Below are 25,639 nucleotides of genomic sequence, written 5' to 3'. Positions count from 1 at the left end.
TCTTTATCTCTAGTATCTATTTTCCTTAATTTCCCCTTACCTAGTGTTGCTTAGAGATGATTAGATAGCATCACTGACTCAACCGACATGAACTTGAGCAAACTCCAGAAACATTGGAAAAGGGAAGCCTGATGGGGCTGTAGTCCATGGGTTCACAAAGAGTTGGACATGACGTAGCCACTGAAAAAGTGTTGCTTAATACTAGACACTTAAGCTGAAAATGAAATAATTTCATCCCATGCTGTTACTGAACCTGCCTTATATATTCTCCATTCCACATCCTTTTCGTTGTTTCAGTATTCCAAGTGCAAGTAAATAGTAATAATATAGACCCTTCAGTTCAGTTCAGTGGCTCAGTTGTGTCTGACTCTTTGCTACTCCATGAATCGCAGCACACCAGGCCTCCCTGTCCATCATCAACTCCCAGAGTTTACCCAAACTCATGTCCATCAAGTCGGTGATGCCATCCAGCCATCTCATCCTCTGTCGTCCCCTTCTCCTCTTGCCCCCAATCCCTCCCAGCATCAGAGTCTTTTCCAATGAGTCAACTCCACATCAGGTGGCCAAAGTAGTGGAGTTTCAGCTTTAGTATCATTCCTTCCAAAGAACACCCAGGGCTGATCTCCTTTAGAATGGACTGGTTGGATCTCCTTGAAGTCCAAGGGACTCTTAAGAGTCTTCGCCAACATCACAGTTCAAAAGCATCAATTCTTCGGTGCTCAGCTTTCTTCACAGTCCAACTGTCACATCCATACATGACCACTGGAAAAACCATAGCTTTGACTAGATGGACCTTTGTTGGCAAAATAATGTATCTGCTTTTTAATATGCTATCTAGGTTGGTCATAAATTTCCTTCCAAGGAGTAAACATCTTTTAATTTCATGGCTGCAGTCACCATCTGCAGTGATTTTGGAGCCCCCCAAAATAAAATCTGACCCTGTTTCCCCATCTATTTCCCATGAAGGGATGGGACCAGATGCCATGATCTTAGTTTTCTGAATGTTGAGCTTTAAGCCAACTTTCAGAGTTCCTTCCAAAGAACTCTCCTCTTTCACTTTTATTAAAAGGCTTTTTACTTCCTCTTCACTTTCTGCCTTAGGGTGGTGTCATCTACATATCTGAGGTTATTGATATTTCTCCTGGCAATCTTGTTCCAGTTTGTGCTTCTTCCAGCCCAGCATTTCTCATGATGTACTCTGCATATAAGTTAAATAAGCAAGGTGACAATATACAGCCTTGATGTACTCCTTTTCCTATTTGGAACCAGTCTGTTGTTCCATGTCTAGTTCTAACTGTTGCTTCCTGACCTGCATATAGGTTTCTCAAGAGGCAGGTCAGGTGGTCTGGTATTCCCATCCCTTTCAGAATCTTCCACAGTTTATTGTGATCCACACAGTCAAAGGCTTTGGCATAGTTAATAAAGCAGAAGTAGATATTTTTCTGGAACTCTCTTGCTTTTTTGGTGATCCAGTGGATGTTGGCAATATGATCTCTGGTTCCTTTGCCTTTTCGAAAACCAGCTTGAACATCTGGAAATTCATGGTTCACATACTGCTGAAGCCTGGCTTGGAGAATTTTGAGCATTACTTTACTAGCGTGTGAGATGAGTGCAATTGTGCGGTAGTTTGAGCATTCTTTGGCATTGCCTTTCTTTGGGATTGGAATGAAAACTGACCTTTCCCAGTCCTGTGGCCACTGCTGAGTTTTCCAAATTTGCTGACATATTGAGTGCAGCACTTTCACAGCATCATCTTTCAGGATTTGAAATAGCTCAACTGGAATTCCATCACCTCCACTAGCTTTGTTTGTAGTGATGCTTTCTAAGGCCCACTTGACTTCACATTCCAGAATGTCTGGCTCTAAAACACCATCGTGATTATCTGGGTCATGTAGATCTTTTTTGTATAGTTCTTCTGTGTATTCTTGCCACCTCTTCTTAATATCTTCTGCTTCTGTTAGGTCCATACCATTTCTGTCCTTTATCGAGCCCATCTTTGCATGAAATGTTCCCTTGGTATTTCTAATTTTCTTGAAGAGATCTTTAGTCTTTCCCATTTTGTTGTTTTCCTAATTTCTTTGCCTTGATCGCTGAGGAAGGCTTTCTTATCTCTCCTTGCTATTCTTTGGAACTCTGCATTCAGATGCTTATATCTTTCCTTTTCAAATCCTTTGCTTTTCGCTTCTCTTCTTTTCACAGCTATTCAGGGATCAAGACCATCCCCATGGAAAATAAATGCAAAAAAAAAAAAAAAAAAGCAAAATATAGAGCCTTACAAGATTCCAAATTTAAAGCATAATCAGCAACAGTAATATACCCAATCTGGCATTCATTGTTTCCTGATACCTGGCAAGTCTTCTCAATTTAAAAAAATTTTTTTAGGTTTTGGTGGTAATGATGAAGGAAGATTCTCAGTAACACCTCCACAGATTAGAATACTGAATTCTCATTTTAATTTATGAAATTTAATTTATGGACAGTCAGGATTGGGCTATGTATTATTTGCTGGGTAAACTGAAGAAGACATATGCTCAAATGGTATCATTAACAAGCCTATCTGATTCTTAACTTTTTAATTAAGAAATCACAGTGGTCTTTTCATGTTGGCTTCTTCATGAGAAGAAGTTGAAAGCCTTCATTTTAATTTTCAAAGAAATAAGTGGCAAATGTATTTTCTCCATTTTAAGTTTTGGAAGAATTCACCCCAGAGACACCTAAGGCTGGGGTTTACTTTGGCAAAACATTTAATGATGAATTCAATTTCTTCAAGAGATACCAGGCCAGAAAAATTTTTGATTCCTTCTTCTGGTCAGCTCAGTAAGGTGTATTTGTCATCCAAATGTTCAAATTTATCAGCACACTTTTTGCTAGCATTGTGTTATATATCTCCTGCCACTGGGCTCACTCTTGTGAGGAATCACCCCGTATCCTCACTACTTTCTTAGGACTATTTGTACTTCCTTCGGAGAAGGCAATGGCACCCCACTCCAATACTCTTGCCTGGAAAATCCCATGGACGGAGGGGCCTGGAGGGCTGCAGTCCATGGGGTCGCTAGGAGTCGGACACGACTGAAGCGACTTAGCAGCAGCAGCAGCAGTACTTCCTTGCTTTGGGCAACTGCTTTGTTGTTGTTTTAATCTGTGAGTGTTATCTTCTCTGAGATTAACTGAAAATGGATTTGTTATTTGTTTGTCATTTCACTTTTGCACAACAGGCAAGATAAGAAGGCTAGTTCTGTCTCTAATCACTCTGTTCACAACAGAGGTTTTCCCTGTTTGAGAATAAAATTAAGGAAAAAATGTTTCCTTACTCAAATCTCTTCAGTGTTTTTACCTCTAAAAATTGTGCCCACACTTATCAGAAATTCAGGTTATTTACAAAATAGCATTTCCCAGGCTCAGGAATTTTCCTTGTACAAGGAAATAAATGTATATGAGAGATAGTAATAAATTTGGGGGAAACAGCAATGAGTGTAGGAAATAGCAGTAATAAAACAGTAAACCTCAAAAGTATTGAAAGTATGAGTTGGAGTATATTTTGAAATTGGAGAGAGAAAATGAAATCTAATGTGGCACAGATTTGACTCAATGTCTGAGGCAGTGGGTTTATAATGCTTTATGAGATGCTTCTTCAGTCAACTCAGAAATTTGAGATGACTGTAAACCAATTTCCGATGATTGTGACAGTTGGAGAAACAAAGTTTCATAACCTGTAAGTAAGAAAAAGGAATAGTAAATCCTTTTTACAAGAAAATTTCTATTCTTTTAAGGTACACTGTTTGTCCTAGATGAAATAATATCTGATTACTCGGAGGTGGTATGCCTTTGGCACTTTCCCCTGTCTTCTCATGCCATTTTGATGATTCTCCCTTTGTTTCATATCACCTCTATTTCTTCCCAACTTCAAGGACAGAAGCTTTCATTTATTTTACTTTTTAAAAGATTGAAATGTAGTTAATTTATAATGTGTTAGTTTCTGATGTGATTTAGCTTCTGTAACGGAGAAGGCAATGGCACCCCACTCCTTTCTTTTCCCTGGAAAATCCCATGGACGGAGGAGCCTGGTGGGCTGCAGTCCATGGGGTCGCTAGAGTTGGACAGGACTGAACGACTTCACTTTCACTTTTCACTTTCATGCATTGGAGAAGGAAATGGCAACCCACTCCAGTGTTCTTGCCTGGAGAATCTCAGGAACGGGGAAGCCTGGAGGGCTGCCGTCTATGGGGTCGCATAGAGTCGGACACGACTGAAGCGACTTAGCAGCAGCAGCTTCTGTAAAGTGTTTCAGGTAAATACATACACAAATATTCAATATTTTCCTTTATAGTTTATTACAGTGTATTGAAAATGGTTTCCTGTGCTATGCAGTAAGACCTTGTAATTGGTATATTTTATATACCTTTGTGTCTGCTAATCTCCAGTTCCTAATTTACTCCCTCCCTTTTCCGTTTGGTAACCATAAGTTTGTTTTCTATGTCTATCAACCTGTTTCTATTTTATAGATTAAAAATTCTCATTTATACTTCAGGGCTCATTTAAAATTGTATGTCATTGCACTATTTATATTTTTGATATATCTCTAGAAAAAAATCATGAAAAGCTTAGTATTCTGTGAATAAATTACAAATATCCCTAAGAGGCAAGTAATCTATTTTAGGCTTGGAGCCCTGTTTCGGTATTTAAGATCTAATACCCAGAGAACTGTCATTTATGTGAATGCTGGCACTGCTTTTACCTGCAAGGTAGAATGCTCACCAAGTAGAAGTGATTCTTTTGGGGCAGCAAAATATGCCTCTGAAAAGATATATCAGCAAAGTACAATTACTGTGCCAGCAGTTTTCAGCCTCTGTGCTAAGTACTGAATTGCTCTTTTATCCTTTATTCCCCTCCCAATAGTGTGGACATTGACGGAATAGAGCTTATTGTTTTAAAACCCTACCAATGTAAAGATTGTCAGGAAATTTTTCTAAAATGAGATTTAACATGAAATCTGTTATATTCCTTAGCTTGATGACTATATTTACTGAATATGGTAAGTTTACCAAAAATACTAATTCATCGACGAAAGAGAAACATTGAACTCATTTCAAATGGTTAGGTTTACATTGTATTTATTCAATTAAACACTCATTCTCTTTTTCTTTTCTCTGGGAAAAGAACAAGCCTAGAGGCATAAAAGAGGAAGCTATGATTATGAGTCCTAAAATATAATTCAAAGTACAAATTCTCAACACCATATTCACATCATAAAATATGATTTCCCTGAAGTGTGCTGTCAAGATGCAAACATCAGAAGTTAGGTATTTCTTATATCTACTTTGAATGTTATTTCAAGACATTCAGAATAATCCCTCCTTATCTTTGGAACTCCACTAAAAACTCTTACATTTTTCCTTTTCTACACAAAGAAGTGTTAAGGAAAGAATAAACATATTTTGAACAGGTTTTAATGAAATTGTTTAAAATAAATACTAATGAAATTTAACATTATGTATAATAACTATCATCACAATGAAAAGACAGTAGTTAATTTTATCCTGTTTTTTTTTTTTAATATATCTTCCGATCAGTATCTTTTTTTTTTTTTAAAGAAAATATACGTGGATGGGGCCCATATTTGACTTTTATAATTATTTCTCCCTACAAGTAATTAGGCAGATTATTTAAGATTCCTCATGGCTTCAAAATGGTGTTGCACATAAAAGTTGCTACTGGTGATTAACTTGATATCTGGCAAAATCTCACCTTATTGCATCTCATCTGTTCCCTTATATACTCTGACAAAGGACTATTTGAAACTTTAAAGTATGATAGAAGAGTTTTCCCAATTTCAGTTCTAGTCATATGAGTTAAATAACTGGAAGAGTCCTTTTATCTCCCTGAAAATTGAGGTTTATACTAAGCAGAAAACTTCTCATTTCCTCTTCCTTGTAGTGTGTATTAAATGACTGATCACTATTTTATGCATCCAAATTAATTATCCTTTCCATTAAAAACTCTCATCTTTAAAAAAAAAAACTCATAGTTTTTTTTTTTTTAAGACTACCTTTTTAAAAAAGAAGTATTAGGTTTACAAAAAACTACAGCAATTTCTTGTATCTTCCCTGTCACTACAATTGTGTGGCTTCCCCCATTATCAACGTTCCTCACTCAGATGTTATTTTATTATATTTTATTTACCAAGGATGAACCTACCTACATTGACCTCAAGATCACCCAAAGTCCATAGACTTCACTCTTGATGTTGTACATTCTATGGATTTTGGCAAACTAGAGAAGGAAATGACAACCACTCCAGTATTCTTGCCTGGAGAACCCCATGGATGAGGAGCCTGGTGGGCTACAGTCCATGGAGTCCCAAGAGTCAGACATGACTTAGCTACTAAACCATCACCATGATCACATGTATCCATTATTAGCATACAGATCATTCTCACTGGCCTAAAAAACCCTTTGTGTGGTCTCTGTTCATTTTTCCTTCCCCCTTTGCCTCATAACCAGTGATCTTGCCTTTCTCTCCAACATTTTGCCTTTTCCAGAAGTCATATGGGATTTAGTCTTTTCAGAGTAATTCTTTCATATATTAATATGCATTTAAGCTTCTTCTATATCTTTTCATGGCTAAATAGCTTAATTATTTTTAGTGCTGAGTAATAGTTCATTGTCTGTGTCACAGTTCATCCCATTTACCCATGGAAGCACATCTCTTTTTTTATATTTTTTTAAAGTATAGCATATGTATAATGTAAAGCAAAAAGGAAATACAGCTCCAAGAATCTTTACAAAATGAGCTTATCCATGTAACTAAAACACAAAGGTGGGAGGGGGTTCAGGATGGGGAACATATGTACACCCATGTCTGATTCATGTCAATGTGTGGCAAAAACCACTACAATATTGTAAAGTAATTAGCCTCCAATTTAAAAGTAATTAATTAATTTAAAAAAAATACTATGTACTACTGACCGTTCTCTTGTGAGAATGCCTTTTGGTATCCCTTCTGATCATTACCCTCCCTCAAAAGTAAAGTACTATTTTGATTTCTAACAACATAAGGTAGTTTCTTTTATTTTTTAACTTTATAGAAATGTAATCATGCAGAAATGTTTGCCATTGTTATTGCATATAATTGTAGGTTTTTATTCTCATTGTTGAATATAGTATTCCATTATTAATCTGTCATAGTTTATCCAGTCTACCAGACAAGAGATTTGGGTTGTGTCCATTTTTGGCTATTTTCTAAAGGTCCATGTATTTCAGTAATCATAACTAACAGTTCCTTTGAGTAGATGCTAAAGAGTAAAAGTGCTGGGTTACAGGGAATGTATATGTTCAATTTGCTAAATAATGTGTATTTCCACAGTGATTGCACTACTTTATGCTTCTAATGGCAGTGTATAAAAGTTCTAGTAGTACAGGGTATTTTATATTTTTATTTTTTATTGAAGGACAGGGAAGCCTGGTGTGCTGCAGTCCATGGGGTTGCAAAATGTTGAACATGACTGAGGGATTGAAAAACAACAACAGTTGAAGTCTAGTTGATTTACAATGTTGTGTTAATTTCTTCTGTACAGCAAAGTGATTCAGTTCTGTGTGTGTGTGTGTGTGTGTGTGTGTATATTCATATTTTTCCATTCTGGTTGTGTTAATTTCTTCTGTACAGCAAAGTGATTCAGTTCTGTGTGTGTGTGTGTGTGTGTGTATATATATTCATATTTTTCCATTCTGGTTTGTAATAGGATATTGAATATAGTTTCCTGTGGTATATAATAGGACCTTGTTGTTTATCCATTCTATATATTAGTTTGCATTTGCTGGCCCCAACCTTCCAGTCCTTTCTTCCAATCCCTTTTACCCCTTGGCAACTACAAGTCTGTTCTTTATGTCTTTGAGTCTGTTTCTGTTCAGTAGATAGGTTCACTTGTCATATTTTAGATTCTACATATGAGTGAAGTCATACAGTATCCGTCTTTCTCTCTGACTTTCTTTGCTTAAAATGATAATCTCTAGGCCAACAATTTTCAGCTTGTATATTTGGTCAAGTTATTTAATCTTTATCTGTCGCATTTTCCTTATTTTTAAATTACAGTAATTAAATTGTTTCTCATGTGGCTGTTGCTTAGAAGAGGTACACAGAAAATTTAGTCTAATGTTAGTACATGCTGAACATAACTATATTGTGGCTTTTTAAAAAATATTATTCTGTTTTAATCCAACTACTTTAAACTTCACCAGTCACTGTCATGTGGGCTATGAGCTAGGCACATTGGATTATTACCAAGTTGAACAGTTGAAGAAAGGAGTTCTACTGGGACACATGAAAATAGAAATAGACCTGAAGGATATGCAATTTCATTCCTATACAAAATCCTGCATATGGGATCTATGGGACCTTTAGAAATAATTACCAAATAAAATATAGTAAAATTCATACTGGATGTGTACATCTCTGATAATATATTGAATGAACAAGGGAAAAAACAGAATGGCAGTATTTTCAAGGATGTAAGGATACATTATTTCTCAAAATGTCAATCAAAAGCCATCAGAACATAACAGGAAAAAGAGAAAGACATCTGGGTGTTTTGGTGAAAATAGGTTAGAGAGGTAAGATGGCAAGACACAAGGGTGAAAACAGTATTATAGATAAGAGATGCTGATGGCTAGACCAGTACAGTAGCATTGGGAGAATGTAAGTAGTCAGAATTCAAATTCAGAAATAATTTTAAGGTAAAGCCACTATAATTAGTTTACAAAATGTGCATGAAATGTGAGAGGGAATAAGATAGGAGTCAAACCACTGTCAACTGATATGGAAAAGATAGTTTGTGGAGCAATTAGAAGGGGAAGTTTAGTTCAGTTTTGATTTTATTGATTTCCGGAAACTTAAAGACATCTTGGTAGAGGTGTGGAGTTAGATACACAAGATTGCAGTCCATATTTGACTGTAGACATATATTTGTGCCTCATGGGTAAATAGATGAAATTAAACTAAAATGACATCATCTAGGAGTGAGTCTTGTTGTTGTGGTTCAGTCACTCAGTCATGTCCGACTCTTTGTGACCCCATGGACTGCAGCAGACCAGGCTTCTCTGTCCTTTACCATCTCCCAGAGCCTGCTCAAATTCATGTCCATTGAGTAGGTGATGACATCCAACTGTCTCATCCTCTGTCATCCCCTTCTCTTCCTGCCTTCAATTTTCCCAGCATCAGGGTCTTTTCTAATGAGTCAGTTCTTCGCATCAGGTGGCCAAAGTATTGGAGTTTCAGCTTCAGCATCAGCCCTTCCAATGAATTTTCAGGACTGATCTCCTTTAGGATGGACTGGGTGGATCTCCTTGCAGTCCAAGGGACTCTCAAGAGTCATCTCCAACTCCACAGTTCGAAAGCATCAATTCTTCAGCATTCATCCTTCTTTATGGTCCAACTCTGATATCCATACATGGCTACTGGAAAAACCACAGCTTTGACTATAAGAGTGAGTATAGATAAAAAATTAAAGAGCTTCCAGATAAAGAAGTTGGGTAGTAAAGGTGACTGGTAAATAAGTAATGAAATTGGGATTGACAGATATTTTTCTCCAGCATTATAAAAATATTTTTCTACCATCTTGTAGCTTCCATTGTGTCTAATGTGAGGTCAGTGATAATTTGGGTCATTTGAATCATTGTTCACTGCATGTGATATGTTATTTTTCTCTTTGTTCTTTTCAATATTTTCAACTCATTTTGGTTTTCAGTGGCTGACTATCATGTGCTTAGGTTTGATTTCTTTTTGTTAATTTTCTTTGGTATTTCCCGGACACAACTGAGTGATTGAACAACACTAAATTTTTGAAGCATTTTAGTGTACTTTTCATTTTTGTGTTTCCATATGAATTGTGAAATTTTTGGTTCTAGTTCTGTGAAAAATGTCCTTGGTAATTTGACAGGGATCGCACTGAATCTGTAGATTGCATTTGGTAGTATAGCCATTTTCACAATATTGATTCTTCCTACCCAGGAACATGGAATATTTCTTCATCTGTGTTTATGTCATCTTTGATTTCTTCATTAGCATCTTATGATTTTGTGTGTACAGTTCTTTTGTCTCCTTAGGTAAATTTATTCCTAGATATTTAATTCTTTTTGTTGCAATGGTGAATGGGATTGATACCATTATTTCTCCTCCTGAATTTTCATTGTTAGTATATAGAAATGTGACCGATTTTTGTGTATAGATTCTGTATCCTGCAACTTTGCTAAATTCACTGATTAGCTCTAGTAATTTTCTGATACTATCATCAGGGTTTTCTGTGTATAGTATCATGTCATCTGCAAACAGTGAGAGCTTTACTTCTTTTCCGATCTGGATTCCTTTCACTTCTTTTTCTTCTCTGATTGATGTAGTTAGGACTTCCAGAACTATGTTGAATAATAGTGGGGAAACTGGTCGCCCTTGTCTTGTTCCTGATCTTAGGGGGAATGCATTCAGTTTTTCACCATTGAGAATAATGTTTGCCATAGGTTTATCATATATGGCCTTTACTATGTTGAGGTAGATTCCTTTTATACCCATTTTTGAAGAGTTGTAATCATAAATGGGTTCTGAATTTTGTCAAAGGCTTTTTCTGCATCTATTGAGATTGTCTTATGGTTTTTATCTTGCAATTTGTTCATATGGTGTATCACATGGATTGATTTGCATATGTTGACGAAATCTTGCATCTCTGGAATAAACCCAACTTGATCATGATGTATGAGCTTTTTGATGTGTTGCTGAATTCTGTTTGCTAATATTTTGTTGAGGATTTTTCTATCTATGTTCATCAGTGATATTGACCTGTAGTTTTCTTTTTTTGTGTTGTCTTTGGTTTTGGTATGAGGGTGATGGTGGCCTCGTAGAATGAGTTCAAAAGTGTGCCATCCTCTGCAAATTTTTGAAAGAGTTTCAGAAGGATAGGCATTAGCTCTTCTCTAAACATTTGATAGAATTCTCCTGTGAAGCCATCTGGTCCTGGGCTTTTGGTTTTTGGGAGATTTTTGATCACAGCTTCAATTTCATTGCTTGTAATTGGGTTGTTCATAATTTCTATTTCTTCCTGGTTCAATCTTGGAAGATTGAACTTGTCTAAGAATCTGTCCGTTTCTTCCATGTTATCCATTTTATTGCTATAGTTGTATAGCAATTTATGGTATAGTTGTTCATGGTAGTCTCTAATAATCTTTTGTATTTCTGCATTGTCTGTTGTGACATCTCTATCATTTCTAATTTTGTTGATTTGATTTTTCTTTCTTTTTTTCTTGATGAGTCTGGCTAAAAGTTTGTCAATTTTGTCTATCTTCCCAAAGAACCAGCTTTTATCTTTATTAATCTTTACTATTGTTTCTTTCATTTCTTTTTCATTTATTTCTGCTCAGATCTTTATGATTTCTTTCCATCTACTAATTCTGAGGGTTTTTTGTTCTTCTTTTTCCAGTTGTTTTAGGTGTAAAGTTAGGTTGTCTATTGAATGTTTTTCTTGTTTCTTGAGGTAGGATTGCAGTGCTATAAACTTCCATCTTAGAACTGCTTTTGCTGCATCCCACATGTTTTAAATTGTCATGTTTTCATTGTTGTTTGTTTCTAGAAATTTTTTGCTTTGCCTTTTGATTTCTTCAGTAACCCATTGGTTATTTTAAAAAGTTTTGTTTAATCTCCATGTGTTTGTGTTTCTTACAGATTTTTTCTTGTAATTGATATCTAGTCTCATAGCATTGTGCTCAGAGAAGATGCTTGATATGATTTCAATTTCCTAAATTTACTGAAGTTTGATTTGTGACCCAAGATGTGATCTATCCTGAAGAATGTTCCATGTGCACTTAAAAAGGTGTATTCTTCTGCATTTGGATGAAAAGTCCTGAAGATATCAATGAGATCCATCTCATCTAATGTGTCTTTTAAGACTTGTGTTTCCTTATTAATTTTCTGTTTTGATGCTCTGTCCATTGGTGTAAGTGGGGTGATAAAGTCTCCTACTATTATTGTGTTACTGTCAGTTTCTCCTTTTATGTCTGTTAGTGTTTGTCTTACGTATTGAGGTGCTCCTATGTTGGGTGCATGGATATTTACAATTGTTATATCTTCCTCTTGGATTGATCCCTTGGTCATTATGTAGTGTCCTTCCTTATCTCTTGTAATCTTCTTTATTTTAAGGTCTTTTTTGTCTGATATGAGGATGCTACTCCAGTTTTGTTCTGCTTTCCATTTGCATGGAATATATTTTTCTATGCTCTCTCTTTCAGACTATATGTCTCTTGAGGTCTGAAGTGGGTTTCTTGTAGACAGCATATATGTGTCTTTTTTTTTTTGTATCCATTCAGCCAGTCTGTGTCTTTTGGTTAGAGCATTTAATACATTTACATTTTAAGTAATTATTGATATATATGTTCCTATTGTTCTTAATTATTTGGGGTTGATTTTGTAGATCTTCTTTTCTTCTCTTGTATTTCTTGACTATATAAGTCCGTTTAACATTTGTTGTAAAGCTGGTTTGGTGGTACTGAATTCTCTTAACTTTTGCTTGTCTGAAGAGCTTTTTATTTCTCCATCACTTTTGAGTGAGATCCTTTCTGCATATAGTAATCTTGATTGTAGATTTTCCCTTTCAGTATACTTTAAATATATCATTCCCTTCTGGCCTGCACAGTTTCTGCTGAAAGATCAGTTGTTAAGCATATTGGGTTTCCCTTGTATGTTACTTGTTGCTTCTCCCTTGCTGCTTTTAATATTCTTTCTTTGTGTTTAGTCTTTGTTAGTTTGATTAGTATGTGTCTTGGTGTGTTTCTCTTTGGGTTTATTCTGTATGGGACTCTTCCTTCATACCTCTTGAACTTTATTGATTATTTCCTTTCCTATGTTGGTAAATTTTTTTTTAATTTTTATTTTATTTTTAAACTTTACATAACTGTATTAGTTTTGCCAAATATCAAAATGAATCTGCCACAGGTATACATGTGTTCCCCATCCTGAACCCTCCTCCCTCCTCCCTCCCCATTCCATCCCTCTGGGTCGTCCCAGTGCACCAGCCCCAAGCATCCAGTATCGTGCATCGAACCTGGACTGGCAACTCGTTTCATACATGATATTTTACATGTTTCAATGCCATTCTCCCAAATCTTCCCACCCTCTCCCCCTATGTTGGTAAATTTTAACTATAATCTCTTCAAAAATTTTGTCATACCCTTTCTTTTTCTCTTCTTCTTCTGGGACCCCTATAATTTGAATGTTGCTCATCTGATATTGTCCCAGAGTTCCCTGAGACTGTCCTCAGTTCCTTTCATTCTTTTTACTTAATTCTGCTCTTCAGAAGTTATTTCCACCATTTTATCTTCCAGCTCACTGATTGATTCATTCTTCTGCTTCAGATAGCCTGCTATTGATTCCTTCTAGAGTAATTTTAACTTCAGTAATTGTGTTGTTTGTCTCTGCATGTTTATTCTTTAATTCTTCTAGGTCTCTGTTAATTGATTCTTGCATTTTCTCCATTTTGTTTTCAAGGTTTTTGATCATCTTTACTATCATTATTCTGAGTTGTTTTTCAGGCAGTTTGCCCATTTCCTCTTCACTTATTTGGACTTCTGTGATTCTGGTTTCTTCCTTCATTTGTGTAGTATTCCTCTGCCTTTTCATGATTATTTTTTTTTTTTAACTTATTGCATTCGAGGTCTCCTTTTCCCAGGCTTAAGGGTTGAATTCTTTCTTCCTTTTGGTTTCTACCCTCCTAAGTTTGGTTCAGTGGTTTGTGTAAGCTTTGTATATGGTGAGATTTTTGCTGAGGTTTTTTGTTTGTTTGTTTCTCCTCTGAAGGTCAAGGCTGAGAGTGGTGGTAACGCTGTCTGCTGATGATTGGGTTCATATTTTTGCTTTGTTTGTTTTTAGATGAGGCATCCTGCACATGGTGCCACTGGTGGTTGGGTGATGCCAGGTCTTGTATTCAAGTGGTTTCTTTTGTGTGAATTCTCACTATTTGATACTTCCTAGGGTTAGTTCCCTGGTATTCTACGGTCCTGGAGTCAGTTCTCCCTTTCCAAAGGCTCAGGGATTGATCTCTGTTCAGGAACAGGGATTTCACCAGTAGTTTGTTATGGCATTAAGTGAGATTTAAACAAATACCCAAAAATGAGAAACCAAAAATGAACCCCAGACAAATGAAAGTTACAAAATCAGGCAAATAATAATTAAAATAATGGAATATACACATATACATGTACATCCATAAGCAAAATCAAAACTGTCCAACAAAATAAAGTACAATAGATTGACCCGACAAGCAAAGGAAACTAAAAATCATGTCTACTAATTAAGAACAAAACTAACTAAAGCACCACAAACTGGAAAACAAAACTAAAATGAGGTGCCAAATGGGGAATAAAGCAATGTAAATAAAACTAACAAATATGTTGAGAAGAAAGGAAAGAAAGAAAAGAAAGAATAGATATGAAAAGTTAAATAGACAAAGAAGATTTATATACATTAAAGTTTAACTTCAGGGGGAAAAGAATAGTAGGAAAAGCAAACAAATGGGAAAATATATAAAAATAATAATTGGTTTAAAATATTAAAAATTTAAAAAAGAGTAAAGAAAAAAAGGAAAACTCCACAGAGATGCAAAAGCCCAAATAGAGGTAGAGTTTTATAACAACAATAAAATATGTGACTGAGGGGAAAGGAAAAAAAAAAAAAGCTCAAAAGCTTCATTAGATTTCATAGTGCCAGTAAAATCAACAACTACAACAGAAGGGGGGAAGAAAGGGGAAAAAAATCCAAAAGAATCTACAGAACAAATCAAACATAAGAATAATGTCTTTCTTGAGTCACTGCTGTTAGAGCCCTTTCCCTCTCTGGGAATTACAGTCCACCTGGCCTCCCTAGGTTGCCCTCCAACACTGTGCTGATCTCTGGACCTTCTGTGGGGCAGCTCAGATTCTAATCTGGTCCTACTCCTGTGTGTTTTTGCCTCCCAGGTCCACAGCTATCAGAACTAGTGTGTTTTCTTTTGTGGCATCTCTCAATGACCTTTTATATATTCCATAGACACAGAGTCTGCCTAGTTGATGGTGTGGATTTAATCAGCAGCTTGTACAGCTGGTGTGAAGGTTTTAGATCTTCTTCCTTAGCTACACTGCCCCTGGGTTTCAACTGTGGTTTTATTTCCACCTATGCATGTGGGTGGAGAAGGCAATGGCAACCCACTCCAGTGTTCTTGCCTGGAGAATCCCAGGGATGGGGAAGCCTGGTGGGCTGCCGTCTATGGGGTCGCACAGAGTCAGACATGACTGAAGCGACTTAGCAGCAGCAGCAGCAGCATGCATGTGGATCATCCACTGAGGTTTGCTCCTGAGGCTGCCCTGGAAAATTTTGATTTTCCCCTGTGAGGGCAAGGTGTGGAAATGAAGCAGCTGCTTGGGTCACAGGGGTTCTGGCAGCACCAGGTACTCAAGGGAGTTGGCGGCTAGGGCAGCAGGCAATACAGTGTTCTAGAAGGGTATGGCAACCAGTATTGGCCATATGCTCTAGTATTCTTGCCTAGAGAACCCCCTGACATAGAAGGCTGGCAGGCCACAGTCTACAGGGTCACAAAGTGTTGGACATGACTGAAGCAACGGTGTATACATAGACGCAGGACTTCTTTGCCTGTGGCAGCTCTGCCCTAGTGAGAGTTGAGCATGAAGATGGTGCAGCTGCTTGACTTGCGGGGACCCTGGAAGCCGCAGGGACATGGACTGCCTCTGCCACAGGAGTTATGGCCCTATCAGAGTCTTTTTTCAAGCCTCTTGTAGCTGGCGATCAGAAGGTTGTCTTGACCTTCTTTGTAGCTCCACCTGTTCAGGCACTTAGAGGGCTCAATTGCCTGGGATCCTTCTCTGTTATTTGGCGCGTCAGGCACATAGGTGGGGCCCCCTCGCTGAGGTCCTACTCTGCAGTTCAGTGTGTCAGGCGTTGAATGGGTCAGCCTCTCTATTGTTCAGCTGCTGATGCTGGCATGTGGGGAGAGGCAGGAGATGGTGATGGCTCCACCCTCTATGGTGACTCAGCGGTATCGTCTTACCTCCATGGCTGCCCACTTTTCCTCCACGGGTATTTCCCTCCACAGTCTCCGCCCTCATATCCGTTCCATCCGTGTCTCCCCAGTCAACAGCAGCCCTCACCCTGGAATTGCTCCACCATCCCTAAACTCCCTCCCAGCCTCTGCACAAGCCCATGGGACCTGCATCCCTGTTCAGGGTGTGTATGGTTGCAGCAAGGACTGTCTGATTCTCATTCCATTTAAGCTGCCACAGATCAGGTGTATCACTTTCAGCCTTAAATGTTTCTTCTCTGACTCATACAATTGCCCGGATGTGAGGATCGGACCCCTGCTTTAGTTCCCCCACCCACCAAGGGCAGGGCCAGTCCTGCTAAGACTCCTGTTTTTCCCCCTAGTTCCTTCATCCTACCAAATTTTGTGTGGTTTTATATATTCTTCTCTGCTGGTCAGGTAGTTCTGTCTGCTCTCAGCTGGTGTTCTGCATGCACTTCTGTGTCTGAAGGTGTATTCCTGACGTATCCATGGAGAAAGATATACTCCACATCCACCTACTCCTCTGCTATCTTCTGCTTTTCATTTTTTGAATATTATTTTTTAGTTATTTTAAAGAGTTTATATTTCTATTTTGAAATTTGCTTTTAAATCTAAGTGTGTTTTTTTTAATGCCCTTGAGCATAGTTATATCAGTTCTTGTCTGTTTTTTGGGGTTTTTTGGTATGTTAAATCATTTTGTAAGGTATCCTCAAACATTTCAAATGATGTGATGTATAAAGTCCAGATTAAATTTTTTTAATTGGTATGCAGCTAATTTGGCTAAACTCAAACTGTTCAAACTCTGATTTCAATGTCTGGTAAACCAAATTTCAAATCAGTGATTTTTATCTTAGCCAAGGTATTCAAGTTTTGCACTCTTCCCCCCGCCCCTTCCCCATTCAGAGGTTAGTTACACATTTGGACATAGATCCTTTCTGGAAATTTTCATCTTATTTTTAGTTTGTGTGTTTGGCCCTGTTTTTCCAAGTGCAAGATGTAAGGATTTAACTGTTACATAGCCACACCAGGGTCTGCCCTTAGTATAAAATATATAGAAACAGGACACTCATAATTCCATTTACTACTTCCACGTGATGACTCTTTTTAGTATCTGCTTTGTTCATTCTCCATAGACTCTATCTCTTTCGTTGTTAATAGTATTGCCTTTTGTTGTTATTTTTTAGCATGCATATTTTTCATCTGTTAGAAATTTGCATTGATCAGTTCTTTGGCCATTCTAAAAGTAAATGTTTAATTATTTGCCTTTCAAATCTTGTTTTTAACTGTGAAATGAAAGCCTCAGGCCCCTAATGAGGGCATTAAGGCCTATTCAGAAATCTTGTCACTGATACAATATATAGTGCAATTTTTACTAATAATACTTGGTGGTGAAAGAGAGAAAAAAGATATGGCCTTTCAATTATTCATTTCTTCCTCATTATTCATTTATTCATTGACTTATTTATTCAGTATACATTTATGAGCCACACACAGTTGTCTATGCTCTTGGGATAGAACTGTTAAGAAATACAACATCTGTCCTTGTGGAGTTTGTATTGTAGGAGAATGATAGAAAAATGAAACAGTAGACAATAAGTAAGAAAATTGTATTCTCTGGTAGATGGTGAAAAATACCTTGTAAAATAGGGGGCCTAGAAACATAGTGTGAGAAATAATGGTGCTTGAGAGTTTGTAGTTGTAAATAAGGTTCTACTTCATTGAAAAATGGGGTTTTGAGTACAGTTATAAAGGAGACAAGTGAGCTAACCACATAGATATATGACTATCAAAAAGGGGCACTGCTATGTGCAAGAGAGGTCTCTAGAACCTGCAAGGTGGTCAGTGTACCTGAAACAGGAAGGGTTCAAGCCCTGTAATTGTTCAGTCACACAGCTGTGTCTGACTTGTGAGCCCATGCACTGCAGCACACAGTCCTGCAAAGCACTACAGGCTTCCCCGTCCTCTACCATCTTCCGGAGCTCACTCAATCTGTGTCCACTGAAATGGTGATGCCATCCAACCGTCTCATCCTCTGTCATTCCCTTCTCCTGCCTTTAATCTTTCCCAGCATCGTGGTCTTTTCTAATAAGTTGGCTCTTCACATCAGATGGCCAAACTGTTGGAGCTTCAGCATCAGTCCTTCCAATGAATATTCATGATGATTTCCTTTAGGATCGATTGGTTTGATCTCCTTGCTACCCAAGGGACTCTCAAGAGTCATCTCCAACAACACAGTTCAAAAGCATCAATCAATTCTTCAGTGCTCATCCTTCTTTATAGTCCAACTCTCACATCCACACATGACTGCTGGAAAAGCCATAGCTTTGACTATATGGACCTTTGGTGGCAAAGTAATGTCTCTGCTTTTTAGTACACTGCCTAGGTTTGTCATAGCTTTTCTTCCAAGAACTAAGTGTCTTTTAATTCCATGGCTAAAGTCACCATCTGTAGTGATTATGGAGCCCAAGAATATAAAGTCTGTCACTGTTTCCATTCTTTCCCCATCTATGTGCCATGAAGTGATGGGACTGGATGCCATGATTTTATTTTTCTGAATGTTGAGTTCCAAGCCAGTTTTTTCACTCTGCTCTTTAACCTTCATCAAGAGGCTCTTAGTTCCACTTTGCTTTCTTCCATAAGGGTGATATCATCTGCATATCTGAGGTTATTGTTATATCTCCCAGCAATCTTGATTCTGGTGGTGCTTCATCTAGCCCAGCATTTTGTGTGATGTACTCAGTATATAAGTTAAATAATCAGGGTGACAATGTACAACCTGATGTACTCCTTTCCTAATACTGAACCAGTCTTTTGTCCATGTCCAGTTCTAATTGTTGTTTCTTGACCTGCATACAGGATTCTCAGGCAGCAGGTAAGGTGGTCTGGTATTTCGATCTCTTTCAGAATTTTCCACAGTTTGTTGGTTTCCTTATAGTCAAAGGCTTTAGCATAATCAATGAAGCAAAAGGAGAAGTTTTTCTGGAATTCTCTTGCTTTTTCTATGATTCAGTGGATGTTGGCAATTTGATCTCTAGTTCCTCTGACTTTACTAAATCCAGCTTGAATACCTGGAAGTTCTTGGTTCATGTACTGTTGAAGCCTGCTGCTGCTGCTGCTAAGTCGCTTCAGTCGTGTCCGACTCTGTGCGACCCCATAGACGGCAGCCCACCAGGCTCTGCTGTCCCTGGGATTCTCCAGGCAAGAACACTGGAGTGGGTTGCCATTTCCTTCTCCAATGCATGAAAGTGAAAAGTGAAAGTGAAGTTGCTCAGTCGTGTCCGACTCTTTGCGACTCTATGGACTGCGGCCCACCAGGCTCCTCCGTCCATGGGATTTTCCAGGCAAGAGTGCTGGAGTGTGGTGCCACTGCCTTCACATGGAGAATTTTGAGCATTACTTTGATAGTGTGTGAAATGAATGCAATTGTGTGGTAGTTTGAACATTCTTCGGCATTACCTTTCTTTGGGACTAGAATGAAAACTGACCTTTTCCAGTCCTGAGGTCACTGCTGAGTTTTCCAAATTTGCTGGCATGTTGCGTGTAGCACTTTAACAGCATCACCTTTTAGAATTTGAAATTTTTCCATTGGATTCTGTCACCTCCACTAGCTTTGTTCATAGTGATGCTTCCTAAGAGCCCCCTGACTTTGCACTCCAGGATGTCTGACTATAGGTGAGAGATCACACCATAGTGGTTATCTGAGTCATTAAGATCTCTTTTGTATAGTTCTTCTGTGTATTCTTGCCACCTTCTTAAAATATCTTCTGCTTCTGTTAGCTCCATACCATTTCTGTCCTTCATTGTGCCCATCCTTGCATGAGATCTTCCCTTAGTATCTCTGAATTTCTCTAAGAGACCTCTAGTCTTTCCCATTCTGTTGTTTTCCTCTCTTTCTTTGTGTTGATCAATTAGGAAGGCTTTCTTATCTCTCCTTGCTCTTTTTTAGAACTCTGAATTCCAATGGGTATATCTGTCTTTCCTTCTTTGCCTTTCATTTCTCTTCTTTTGTCAGCTATTTGTAAGGTCTCTGCACACAACCATTTTGCCCTTTTGCATTTCTTTTTCTCAGAAATGGTTTTGATCACCACCTCCTGTATGATGTATGAACCTCCATCCATAGTTCTTCAGGAACTATGTCTATCAGATTTAATCTCTTAATTCTATTTGTCACTTCCACTGTATAATCGTAAGGGACTTGATTTAGGTCATATCTGAATGGCCTAGTGGTTTTCCCTACTTTCTTCAATTTAAGTCTGAATTTGGCAAAAAGGAGTTCATGATCTGAGCCATAGTCACCTCCCAGTCTTGTTTTTGCTGACTGTATAGAGCTTCTGCATCTTCAGCTGCAAAGAATATAATCAATCTGATTTCAGTATTGACCATCTGGCAATGTCCATGTATAGAGTTGTTTCTTGTGTTGTTGGAAGAGGTTGTTTGTTAAGACCAGTGCATTATCTTGGCAAAACTCTGTTAGGTTTGCCCTGCTTCACTTTGTACTCCAAGACTAAACTTGCCTATTACTCCAGGTATCTCTTTACCTCCTACTTTTGCATTTCAGTCCCCTATGTGTAAAGGACATCTGTTTTTTGGTGTTGGTTTTAGAAGGTCATGTAGGTCATCATAGAACCATTCAACCTCAGCTTCTTTGGCCTTAGTGGTTGGGGCATAGACTTGGATTGTTGTGATATTGAATGATTTGCCTTGGAAATGGACAGAGATCATTCTGTTGTTTTGGAGATTGCACCCAAGTACTCAATTTTGGACTCTTTTGTTGACTATGGAAGCTACTCCATTCTTCTAAGGGACTCTTGCCCACAGTAGTAGATATAATGGTCATCTGAATTAAATTCACCCATTCCAGTCCATTTTAGTTTGCTGATTCCTAAAATGTTGATGTTCACTCTTGCCATCTCCTGTTTGACCACTTGCAATTTACTTTGATTCATGGACCTAACATTCCAGGTTCCTATGCCATATTGATCTTTACAGCTTCAGGCTTTAGTTTCCCCACCAGACACAGCCACAGTTAGGCATTGTTTTTGCTTTGGCTCAGCCTCTCCATTCCTTCTGGTTTCCTCTCTTCTCCAGTAGCATATTTGGCACCTACTGATCTGGGGAGTTCATCTCTCAGTGTCATATCTATTTGTCTTTTCATTACTATTCATGGGGTTCTCAAGGCCAGAATGCTGAAGTGGTCTTCCATTTCCTTCTCCATTTGACCATGTTTTGTCAGAACTCTCCATCATGACCCATCTGGGTTGGGTAGCCTTACATGGCATGGCTGTGGGGAGGGGGGGTAGGGGGTGGGGGTGGGTAGCCTTACAAGGCTGTAGGGTTAGCTGGGTCTTGCTCTGATGGGCAGTCCCAGGCTCAGTAAATCTTTAATCCAATTTTATACTGATGGGTGGAGTTGTGTTCCTTCTCTGTAGTTTTGCCTGAGGTCAAACTGTCATAAGGGTAATGGCAACCTCCTTCAAAAGGACTTAGGCCAGGACTGTTGTATTCAGTGCCCCTGACTGTGGACCCATGCCTCCACCAGAGACTCCCAGATACTCACAGGCAAGTCTGGCTCAGTCTCTTGTGGGGTCATTGCTCCTTTCTACTGTGTCATGGTGTGCACAAGGTTTTGCTGTGCTCTCCAAAAGTTTGTTTCCTCAGTCCTGTGTAAGTTCTGTAATTAAATGCCACTGGCCTTCAAAGTCATATTCCCTGGGGATTCTCAGTCCCTTTGCCAGATCTACAGCTTGGGAAATCTGTTGTGTGCCCTAGAACTTTTGCATAAGTGCAAGAACTTCTTTGGTATAATTGTTCTCCTGTTTGTGGGTCCTCTGCTCAGTGGTTCTATGGTTGGGCTGATGGCAACCTCCTCCAAGAGGACTAATGCCACACTCTGTGCCTCCCAGGTCTGCTGCAACCAGAACCTGGTCCCTGCCACAGGCCACTGCTGACCCATGCCTCCGCAGGAGACGCTAAAACACTCAAAGGCAGGTCTGGCTCAGTCTTTTGTGGGTGTCACTGCTCCTTTCCCTGGGTCCTGGTGTGCACAATGGTTTTGTTTACACCCTCTGATCATCTGTGGCAGGTATGAAGTTTGATTTTAAATGCGATTTTGCCCCTCCTACCACCTTGGGGCTTCTCCTTTGCCCTTGGGTGTGGGGTATCTTTTTTTGGTGGGATTCAATTTTCTCCTGTCAGTGGTTGTTCAGCAGCTGGTTGCAATTTTGGTGTTCTCACAGGACAAGATGAGCACATATCATACTCCACTATCTTATTTATGTTGTCAGGCCTTGGGGTGACATTATCTAACTTCAGCAAATGATCAACCTGATTGCTATGTTGAAATAGACTGTAGAAAACAAATTTATTATGAGGTTATCAAATTAATCCAAGTTATCCACACTGGGGATGCATGACAGGCTACTTATTACACAGCAGTAGTGGAAAGTAAGTTTAAGCTATGGATGTATTTTAAAAGTAAACACAAAAGGATTTCATGATGGATCAGTATGTGTGGGGTGTAAGAAAAGTAGAGGGGTCAAGATGACTTTCAAATTACTGGCTTGAGCACCTAAGAATATTAAAATAATCTTATTAAGGGTCTTAAGATTGAGTAGCTATAAGGGGAAAAAATCAAGAGTCCAGTTTTGACCAGGGTAAACTTGAGAGGTCTTACTGGCCATCAGGGTTAGGGAGGTTGAATAGGTAGCTGCATATGTGAATCCGGACTACAAATCTAGATATGTAAGTCATATAAAAGTGTGAACTAGAGATATTTATGTGAGACATAATGCAGTATTAAAGACCATGAGAGTGGTTGTCGAGGGAGTGAGTGTGATCACAGTACAGACTAGTCCACTCTGCCCTGGAGCACTCCAACATTAACTCCTGGAATCTTCAAGTTATCTTGACATAAATCTGTGACTCTTTCAGACAGAATATGAAAATCACTGATTTGTGAAAGATCCTTATTTTGCTTTTGAACAAATTGAAAAACAGAAGTGTAAGTTTATCCAACAGTTTATCCACTGTCAGAGAGCTATGACTAAATGCCCCACTTATCTGACTAATAATTAAAAGACTACTTGTAAAGCAAGAGGGAATAAGGCAGTAAGTGTTTCTTCAAATACCCAAAGAATAGATGTCTGTGCTTATTAAATATCTAATTATAGTCTTTCCTGTGCTTTAATTAAGCACACACTTTGAAAACTTTTGATGAAAGGCTCATAGTCCTATGTAAATTCAAAACTATCAGATTGAGGGAGTGTGACGTGTGTGTATTCAGTGTCTTTCATCACACATTACCATTTCTTGTCAGTAAAAGAACAAGAGAGAAAATAAAATTTTGTTGTAATAGCACAGAAAATAATATATACAAATCCATAGTAATGGTCTATTTGAATTTTGTAGAAATATTTACTGAACTTCTGGTAGACTCATGCTTGAAGTCCTGAATTCTCCTTTTATATATTAGATGAAAATGTTCTGCTATAAAGTACTTCATCTTTGAATACAAAGATAAAACTCTCCAGATAAAATAACATTTTATATTTATATGGAAGCTTTTATAATAAGAATATTTCCCTCACTTATAAATAACATCATTTTACATACTGTTGGATTTCAGCTGTTATTAAGACACTCAGCATCACTACCAGGCAATAATTCTCAAACTGTTTTTTTTAAAAAAATAATACCACACCCTATTTAGTAAACTGGGATCCTAAATATTTGGAGTATGTTTACTTTTTTCTCCAATCAGCAAAAGAAAAAATTTATTGAAGTCTCAGGGCCATGGAGCTTGGACAGGAGGCCATTTTGCAGGCAAAGGAGAAGCTGGTGGAGGTGCCTTTTTGACCTTCATCTTGCAATGCAGGTTGTTGGTGTGGCCACACTTGTTGTGGCAGTGGGCAGCGTGGGGCTGTAGGCAAGCACAATACTTGCAGCAGATCATCTTGTCGCAGCTGTATTTCTGAGTGAGTTGGCAAAGGGAAGGCTCAGTGATGCTGCCTTGCACACGAAGCACCAAGTGCCGGGCAGGCTCTTTCTGGATATTGTGATCTGACAGAGTGCTGTCATCCTCCAGCTGTTTGCCTGTGGAAATCAGATGCGGCTAATCAGGCCGGTTGCCCTCCTTGTCTTGGATTTTAGCTTTGCCATTGTCAGTGGTGTCACTGGACTTGACCTCGATGATGATGGTCCTGTCACGGTCTTCACAGAGATCTGCATCTCTGCATCTGCTGCTTGGCTGCCTGTTGAAGAGAAAGGGAGGAACAGTATACACCCAACAAATTATAAACAACAGTGTTATTTTCAGGAGTACCTACTTGTCTCTAGAAGAATGATAGAAATGGATAGTTTTCATTGTCTATTGGGTAACTGTGTCATACTCCCTAAGTGCAATAAGCCTGCAACACAGGCTTTCTTCATGTAACATGATTGTAAAGTTCCAAGATCAACATTAAGCTACCAAGGAAATAAATCAAGAATTATGTTTTTCTTCTATACTTTCAAGTATGTCCCATAGGCTGTAAGTACTGTCAACCAAAGTGAAATTAAAGTGCATGACATGACTAAGCTTCTTCCTCGAATACTTCTCATGCAGCCCTTCTAGGATGAAAATATTATTTTCCTTGTTTTACAGATAAAAGAGGATAATAAAATATAAATAATTTAGTTGTCTTTTTAAAATTACATAGTATAGGTAGTATAGAAAAAAATAGAGTCTCTCTGGGTATTTAACTCATCATGTCCTTTGCACTTATTCATTTTTTTTAAATGGTGTTGCCACTCATTATTTTTGACACGGAATATTCTGAATGTTTTCATTTAGTCCTATCATTTATATTATGAACATATTTTTGAAATTTAACATTGTGGCTGTGTATGTGTGTATGTGTGTGGGTATGTGTGAGAGAGACAAATAGATTGATCTCATGTGCCTTTAATTTTTTGTTAGTTTCTTTAATATGAATAAAAATTTAGATACCTTTTAGGTTAAAATCCTCATTTGTTAAATGGGTCAAAATTACTTGTCAAAGGTAATGTTACTAATATATTTACTGGAATATACAAAGCTTTCCTTATTGTATTGTACTATATATTTCTTTATGTTTCTCTATGATGAATTTGGGTTTCGCAGATGGCACTAGGGGTATAAAGACCCTGCCTGCCACTGCAGGAGACATAAGAGACGCAGATTTGATCCCTGGGTTGGGATGATCCCTTGGAGGAAATGGCAACCCACTCCAGTATTCTTGCCTGCAGAATCCCATGGACAGAGGAGCCTAATGCGCTATAATCCACGGGGTTGCACAGACTTGGACATGACTGAAATGATGTAGCACACACACATAATGAATTCATTCTTAAGGATTAGACTTATAAACCTACAGTACTCTGTTTGAAATCTAAAACAAGAATGTGAATCAAAGCCATTTTTTTCTGTTCAAAAAAGTAAGAAAATTCAAGATGGGAAAAGAACAGGCAGGAGAGTGTAAAAACATAAGAAAAAGCAGTAGATCATAGTCATCATTTCAGATGACCAAAAAATATGGTAA

At 38.1% G+C, this 25,639-nt stretch overlaps 2 pseudogenes; one reads left to right on the top strand and one right to left on the bottom strand.

Annotated features, from left to right (window-relative positions):
- The window catches only part of LOC102411341, a 134,682-nt pseudogene that overhangs the window by 49,661 nt on the left and 59,382 nt on the right, over positions 1-25,639 (top strand).
- Positions 23,866-25,639, bottom strand: part of LOC112586652 — a 51,720-nt pseudogene continuing 49,946 nt past the window's right edge.

Source organism: Bubalus bubalis, chromosome 8 (genome assembly GCF_019923935.1).
Source record: "Bubalus bubalis isolate 160015118507 breed Murrah chromosome 8, NDDB_SH_1, whole genome shotgun sequence".
NCBI lineage: Eukaryota > Metazoa > Chordata > Mammalia > Artiodactyla > Bovidae > Bubalus > Bubalus bubalis.
The sequence above is the reverse complement of the archived record's forward strand: the minus strand, read 5'-3'. Positions and strand labels throughout refer to the sequence as shown.